We start from the raw sequence: 8,558 nt of genomic DNA, 5'->3' as shown, positions 1-8,558 counted from the left end.
TAATGAACACTTGTAATAAGTAAATAAAAGAGACTAAGTAAAGAAAAACAGACACCAGAGTTTTACTTGGTTTGCAATCAGGGGATTGCTAATCCAAGGAATGTAAGCGCACTATCTGATTCTCCTCTGGGCGGAGTAGCCTCTTTACAACGTTGACAGCACAAATAAAAAGAACAGAATTGAAAGCACAGAAGGAATTGATTACAAGTGAGTTGTTCTGATCTGTGCAAACCAGTGCTATATTTATAACACTGGTCGGGGCGCCCCGAAGGGGTTCCGGGCGCCCTGGGGGGATAAAACTCGATCTGGTCAAAAGCTTCGCTCCGGGCACCCCGGTACATTCCGGGCGCCCCGGACCCCAAAAGTCAACTCTGGTTGACTTTTTCCGTCCGGTCGCTCCGCTTCGGTTCAGCTTGTCTCGGTCCGGGTCTTCTGTTCCGGCTCCACTAGCTTGGGTGATCTCGGCCATCCTGAATAGGGCTCACCCTAACCCATGTTCCGGCCTTCTCCTCGAGCAGCCTTCCTTCCCGGTTTCTCGTCCCTCGAACGCCGCGCACGTTCTTCTCGTCCACCGGTATACTCTTCCGCGGTCACCTCGTCCCTCGGACGCACCGAGCCCGTCGGCTCTCTCCCGTGTCGTCCTTCTCGCTAATCGCGTCTTCCGCTCGACTTCCTGTGTTCCTAAGCTCCTGCACACTTAGACACAAGGGTTAAACAAACGCAGGACCTAACTTAGCTTGTTTGATCACATCAAAACACCTTGGGATTCCAACAATCTCCCCCTTTTTGATGTGAGCAACCCAAGTTAAGTTAGGGTAACCATATGCAATAAAAACGATTTATATTTCAATAAGTCCAAATATTTTTTAATTGAAAAATTATAGTACCTCCCCCTAGACTTAACATACTTCTCCCCCTTTGATCACATAAAAATTGGGGTTATAAATAAGTCTAAGGTAAATTCAAACAAAAGCTTTAAGTGTAAAGTATTTAATAATATCTAAGTAAAATTCAATTTAAAGACACTCTTCAGAATTTTTCTTTCGAAAAAAAACATTTAAGTAAAATATTTTTCAGATAAAACAGTCATAAAAAAAATTCTAAGTCAATTTTCATAAAAATTTCTAAGATAATAAAAAAAATTAAGAAAATAAAATATTTTCTAACACAAGTTGAATAACTCTTTTAAAGCATCAAGTAATTTAAATTAATGCTTTTTCAGTTAGTCAATTAAACTTTTCATTTCGATACTTGGCTTCCAGGTCGTGGCGAGGCACTAGGCCTTCTTAGTTATTGGAGCAACAACCACTTCCTTAGACAAAGCCTCATAAAGAAATTAGTTGTTTAATTTCCTTAAGTCTAATTTTTTAATTTTAAATTAAATAGGTTTTTGGAACCCAATAGAGGTTCCTACCTACAGGATTAACCAAGTATTTCCTAGGTATATAAATTTTTGATATATTTCTAATTTGATTTTGATGAAATCTATAATACCAATTTAAACCTCCATAATTTCTAAAAGTAGAAATATTTGAACCATTAGATTTTTTCAATCTTTCTATTTCTTCTTTTAGTTTTTCATTTTCAATTTTCAATTTTTCAAAATCCTCTATAAGACATGATTTTGCCAAAATTCTCTTTGTTTCTAAAATTTCATTTTCTAATTTGACATTTTTATTTTCTAATTTATACATGGATTTAGTCATAGCTTTGATACCAAAGTAAAGTTCATCAGGGGGTAAGAGGCATACCTCACTTACCATATCGGACTTGAAGCCTGAATCTCCCCCTGCTTCGCTACTTCCATCTGAGGTCGCTCCCCCTTCATCGATGCTGGGTTCTGATGTACTTTGCCCTTCGTGGCTTGCCATCAGTGCAATCCCCACATATTCTTGAGCTTCTGATTCAGATGAAGAAGTGTCATCCCAAGTTGCTTTTAGGTTGTGTTTCTTGGGTGTCTTCATTTTAGCCTTCTTGAGTTCTGGCAGTCTTCCCTTAGGTGTCCCTCCTTCTGACACTGGTAGCACCGTACCTTTCTTCTACCTTTTTGATTCTTTTTATTCTGCATTTTAAATTTATTAGATCTAAAAAACTTTTTAAAGTTTCTTACCATGTACGCTTCTTGATCGTCTTCGGAGTCTGACTCGGGTTCTTCCTTGTTGGTTGCGTTCAGCGCCATAGTCTGGGTTGTGTCCTTTGATATCTCTGCATATCTAGTTTCGTGTAATTCAAGGGTAGAAAATAACTCTTCTAAAGTACTTACCTCCAGGTCTTTTGAGATGTAGTAAGCATCGACGATTGATGTCCATTCCGAAGTTCTTGAAAACGCATTGAGCGCGTAGCGAATAGTATCCCGGTTTGTTACCGTTTCACCAAGATTTTCGAGACCAGTAACTAGTTCTTTTACCTTTGCATGTAAACCGGCTACTTTCTCACCTTTCTCCAGACGGATGTTCATCAGTTTGTTGCGGAGGATGTCCCTTCTAGCGAGCTTTGCTTCGGACGTGAGTTCGTGGAGTTCCAAGAACTTCTCCCAAAGTTCTTTAGCAGATAAATAATTTTCGATGCGGTTGATCTCTTGAGGCGGTAACACGCTCAGCAGGTGATGTTCCACACGGCTATTTGCTACCGACTCATTCTGCTCCTTCTTTGTCCAATCGCTCTCTTCTTTTTCTTTTCCATCTTTATCTATTGGAGCTACAAAACCATATTTCATAATAAACCGAATTTCAAAATCTGTTTTTAGGAATACCTCCATACGTCGCTTCCAGTCTGCGAAGTTCCCCTCGAATTTTGGTGGGACGATGCTTGGTCCGGCCATCTTGTTGCTTCGGTGAGTCATTCCAACGTGTCCTCACTTGTTGGTCCCTTTGAAGGCCGGCAAGAGGGGAGGGGTGATGCCTACAAAATAAAACTCGAACCTTTCTCGGATTTCAACTATATAATGAACACTTGTAATAAGTAAATAAAAGAGACTAAGTAAAGAAAAAAGAGTTTTACTTGGTTTGCAATCAGGGGATTACTAATCCAAGGAATGTAAGCGCACTATCTGATTCTCCTCTGGGCGGAGTAGCCTCTTTACAACGTTGACAGCACAAATGAAAAGAGCAGAATTGAAAGCACAGAAGGAATTGATTACAAGTGAGTTGTTCTGATCTGTGCAAACCAGTGCTATATTTATAGCACTGGTCGGGGCGCCCCGAAGGGGTTCCGGGCGCCCTGGGGGGATAAAACTTTATCCCCCAACGTTCAGATCGAGTTTGACTCGATCTGGTCAAAAACCTCGTTCCGGGCGCCCCGGAGGGGTCCGAGCGCCCCGGATGGTTCCGGGCGCCCCGGACCCCAAAAGTCAACTCTGGTTGACTTTTTCCGTCCGGTCGCTCCGCTTCGGTTCAGCTCGTCTCAGTCCGGGTCTTCTGTTCCGGCTCCACTAGTTTGGGTGATCTCGGCCATCCGGAATAGGGCTCACCCGAACCCATGTTCCAGCCTTCTCCTCGAGCAGCCTTCCTTCCTGGTTTCTCGTCCCTCGAACGCCGCGCACGTTCTTCTCGTCCACCGGTGTACTCTTCCGCGGTCACCTCGTCCCTCGGACGCACCGAGCCCGTCGGCTCTCTCCCGTGCCGTCCTTCTCGCTAGTCGCGTCTTCCGCTCGACTTCCTGTGTTCCTAAGCTCTTGCACACTTAGACACAAGGGTTAAACAAACGCAGGACCTAACTTAGCTTGTTTGATCACATCAAAACACCTTGGGGTTCCAACAGAGATAACGGTCTACATGGGCAATGCTACGAAAGTGGTGGCTATTGCAGTGGGAGACGTCTACTTATCATTTGATAGGAATAGAAGTTTGGTCTTGAAAAATTGTCTTTATGTACAAACTTTTTGAAAGAATTTAATTTCAGTTTCTAAATTGTTTGTGGATAAATATTCTGTTTCTTTTGATGACAAAGTAGTTATCAAGAAGAATAGAGTTATTATCTGTTCTGGTATATTAGTAGGCAATTTGTATACTTTAAATCTAATTTCTCCCACAAAGTAACAAATGGAAATTAATAACACATCTTCTAATTCTAATAAGAGAAAGGAACCTTCGGATATGAACCAAACATATCTTTGGCATCTAAGGTTTGGTCATATTAACTTGAGTAGGATTCAAAGGCTTATAGCCGATGGATCTTGGGTTCATTAGTGTTGGAAAACTTTCCAACTTATGAATCTTGCTTGGAAGGTAAAATGACCAAGAGACCTTTTAAGGCCAAGGGTTATAGAGCCAAAGATGCGTTAGAACTGGTTCATTCTGATTTGTGTGGTCCTATGTCTATCCAGGCAAGAGGTGGTTTCGAATATTTTGTCACTTTCATAAACGATTATTCGAGATATAGATACATTTACTTGATGCGCCGCAAGTCTGAATGCTTTGATAAGTTCAAAGAGTATAAGGCTGATGTGGAGAAACATCAAGGTAAAAGTATCATGACACTACATTCTGATCGTGATGGCGAATACCTCTTTAGAGAGTTTAGGAATTACTTATCAGAGGTCGGGATCCAATCCCAATTGTCTGTACCTGGTACACCCCAACAGAATGGTGTGGTAGAACGAAGGAATAGAACTCTTATGGAAATGGTTAGATCTATGATGAGTTATTCAGAATTACCAAATTCATTTTGGGGATATGCTCTGGAAACAGCAGTGTGCATTCTGAATATGGTACCTTCTAAATCAGTACCCTCTACTCCCATGGAGTTGTGGAATGGGCGTAAGCCTAGTCTGAGTCATATCCGGATATGGGGTAGTCCAGCACATGTGCTGAAAGGAGATACTGACAAGTTAGAATCACGTATAGAAGTTTGTCTATTTGTGGGATATCCTAAGAGAATAAAAGGTGGTTTATTTTATAATCCTAAAAATCAGAAGATCATTGTTAGCACCAATGCTCAATTTTTAGAGGAAGATTATGTAATGAATCATGAGCCCATGAGCGAAATTATTCTAGAAGAAATTAGAGATGACAAGTCTAGTCTAGTACCAACAGTACAAGATGAAATATCACAAGAAGCTGCAACACGTATCACAAGTGATACACAACCACAGACAATGTCTCGTCGTAGTGGGAGAGTTGTGAGGCAACCTGAAAGATTCATGTTTTTGGGAGAGTCTTCGGACTTGATCCCCGGTAAACATGAACCTGATCCCCGGACATATGACGAAGCACTCCAAGATAAAGATGCAGTATCTTGGCAAAGAGCGATGAATTCTGAGATAGAATCTATGTATTCTAACAAAGTCTGGGAGCTTGTAGAACCATCAGATAGTGTAAAAGCTATTGAATGTAAATGGATCTATAAAAGGAAAAGAGGGATAGATGAGAATGTGGAAATTTTCAAAGTAAGGCTTGTTGCGAAAGGGTACACTCAGAAAGAGGATATCGATTATGAGGAAACTTTTTCGCCGGTAGCCATGCTTAAATCTATCCGGATACTCTTATCTATTACCGCTCATATGGATTATGAGGTTTGGTAAATGGATGTCAAGACAGCTTTCCTTAACGGAAGTCTTGAAGAAAACATCCATATGAAGCAACCAGAGGGGTTCATTGAAAAAGGCAAAGAGCATCTAGTGTGCAAGTTAAATCGGTCTATTTATGGACTGAAGCAAACTTCAAGATCTTGGAACATCCGATTTAATGAAGTAATCTAGTCGTATGGATTTATTCAGTGTCCGGATGAGTCTTGTGTATACAAGAAGTGTGATGGAAATGTGGTCGTATTTCTTGTACTATATGTAGATGGCATTTTGTTAGTTGGAAACAATATCAAAGTGTTGTCGGAAATAAGGGTATGGTTGTCTAAGCAATTCAATATGAAGGACTTAGAAGAATGCGCACATATTCTTGGGATCAAAGTAATAAGGGATCGTAGGAAAATGATGTTGTGCTTGTCCCAAGCTTCGTATATCGATACAATCCTTGCTCGTTTTAGCATGCAAGACTCCAAGAAAGGTTTTCTACCTTTTAGGCACGGAGTAGCTTTATCTAAAGAGATGTCTCCGAAGACATCAAAGGAGATAGAGGACATAAAGGTAGTTCCTTATGCTTCGGCTGTCGGAAGCCTAATGTATGCTATGTTGTGCACGAGACCGGATATCTATTTTGTCATGAGCATGGTTAGCAGATATCAAAGTAACCCTGGACAAGGGCATTAGACTGCTGTAAAGCATATATTGAAGTACTTGAGGAGGACTAGAGATTATATGATGGTTTACCAAGCAGATGATTTGCTCCCTGTGGGTTACACGGATTCCGACTTCCAATCATATAGGGATAATGAGTAAGTCTACATCAGGTTATGTGTTTACTTTAGGAGGTGGAGTCATAGCATGGAGGAGTGTTAAGCAAAAATGTGTTTCAGAGTCAACCATGGAAGCTGAGTATGTGGCAACCTCTGAGGCAGCCAAAGAAGCAGTATGGCTCAGGAACTTCTCGATGGACTTAGATGTGATTACTGGTTTGCCCAAAATCATCACAATTTATTGTGATAAAAGTGGTGCAGTAGCAAACTCGAAGGAACCACGAGCCCATAAGGCAAGTAAACACATAGAGCGCAAGTACCACCTGATACGAAACATCGTAAAGCGAGGAGAAGTTGTTGTCACCAAGATTGTATCAGCAGATAACCTGGTAGATCCTTTCACTAAGGCCCTTCCGGCGAAAGCTTTTGATCGACATGTTGAAGGAATGAGAATCAGATGTATGGCAACGTTTATGATAGCATAGTCTTTTAGTATAAGTGGGAGATTGTTAGAGTGTATACTAAAAGCCTAGCTTTTTGTAAACATTTATTTTTGAAATAAAAGAATCACATTGGTCAAATGCCTACATTTATATGCTAAGTGTAGTTGTTCAATTAATTTATATTGTAGATAACATGGTATGTGGTGTCACACACAGAAGATCATGTTATCAGTTCCTTATAAATTATAAACAGTAGCTCACAACTAAGATGGATAGGAACAAACTATTGGAATAGTCATAGTGTAATTTGGTATTAGTTTATCTTGCCTATAAAATTACACTAGTACACTATGAGTGTATTGAGCAGGACCATTTGAAGTAGCTTTTTTTTATACTGACTAAATAAAAGAACAAGACCTCTGTTATTATGGAAGTATGTACTCTTAATCCTAATATAATAACAAGCACATATACTTAATATTTATTTCTTTAATTTATCAAAGGGTGTGATTTAGTTTGATAAATCAATAGGCCCGATAAGTTGGGAAATAATATTATTTACAGTATGTGTTGTTGATTATAAAAGGAAACTGTGTCCTAGGAATCTAGGTTGATGATGTCCCCAAGAGGAGCTCATAAGGATTGTCATGTAAACCCTGCAGGTGGACTTAGTCCGACATGACAAAGAAGTTGGGTGGTATTACTCTTGAAATTAGATATTAATTAAGTGAGTTGTCAGTAACTCATTTAATTAGTGGGCATTCTATATCTTAAACACAGGGAGATTAACACACTAATGATAAGAAGGAGCCCAAAATGTAATTTGGGATTGGTGCGGTAGTTCAATAATAGCTCTTTAGTGGTATGAGTTATTATTGATGAACTTAAGTTGAGTGTTCGGGACGAACACGGGAAGCTCAAGTTCATCGGGAGACCATAATCAATTCCTCCTCTCGGTCCCTATTGTAGCCTCTTATATATAGCCTTATATCCACCCAAAGCCTAACCTCTTAGCCCATGCTAGGGGTCGACCCCTATCCTTGCTTGGAGCCCAAGCAAGGGGGCGGCCAAGCCAAGCTTGGTGCTTGAGCTAGGGCCAGCCAAGCCTTGCTTGGTGCCCAAGCAAGGGGTCGGCCAAGTGTGAAAAGGGAAGAGGGATTTTATTAAAAATAAATTTTGATAAAATCTTTCCTTATATGTTTTCATCCATATGGTTTTAAAATAGAGTTTTAAATTTTAAAATCTTTCCTTTTATAGATTTTCTACAAAGCATTAAAAGAGAGATTGAATATCTTTCCTTATTTGTAGTTGTCTATAATGTGAAAGAAAGATTTTAATTTTTTGACAAAACATTCCTTTTTGTAACCATGATATAAAAGGAGTTTTATTTTTATCTCTTATCTTTTATAGATATCCATAAAAGGATTTAAAAGAGAGAAATTTTATTTTATAAAACGTTCCTTTTATAGTCAACCACAAAAGGGATTTATAAAAGAGAGATTTTAATTTTTGTTTAAAATCTTTCCTTGTTTGGTTTTACAAGAGGTGGCAGGCCAATATAAAGGAATAAAAGAAAGTTTTATTTTTGTTATAAAACTTTCCTTTTTTGGATTCACCAAGGAATATAAAAGAGGGGGAGAGGGTGCCTTCATGAGACACACAACCTATTCTATTGTTCCTCTCCTCCATCCTTGGTGGTCGACCCTATCTCTTCTCCTTCTCTTCTTCATTGTGGTCGGCGACATCTTCCTTGGTGGAGCACTTGGTGGTCGATAGCTTGGAGGTGAAGAAGTAGAGGAAGGAGACATTGTTTTCTAGCATCCTTTG

Source organism: Zingiber officinale, chromosome 7A (genome assembly GCF_018446385.1).
Source record: "Zingiber officinale cultivar Zhangliang chromosome 7A, Zo_v1.1, whole genome shotgun sequence".
Classification (NCBI taxonomy): domain Eukaryota; kingdom Viridiplantae; phylum Streptophyta; class Magnoliopsida; order Zingiberales; family Zingiberaceae; genus Zingiber; species Zingiber officinale.
The sequence above is the reverse complement of the archived record's forward strand: the minus strand, read 5'-3'. Positions refer to the sequence as shown.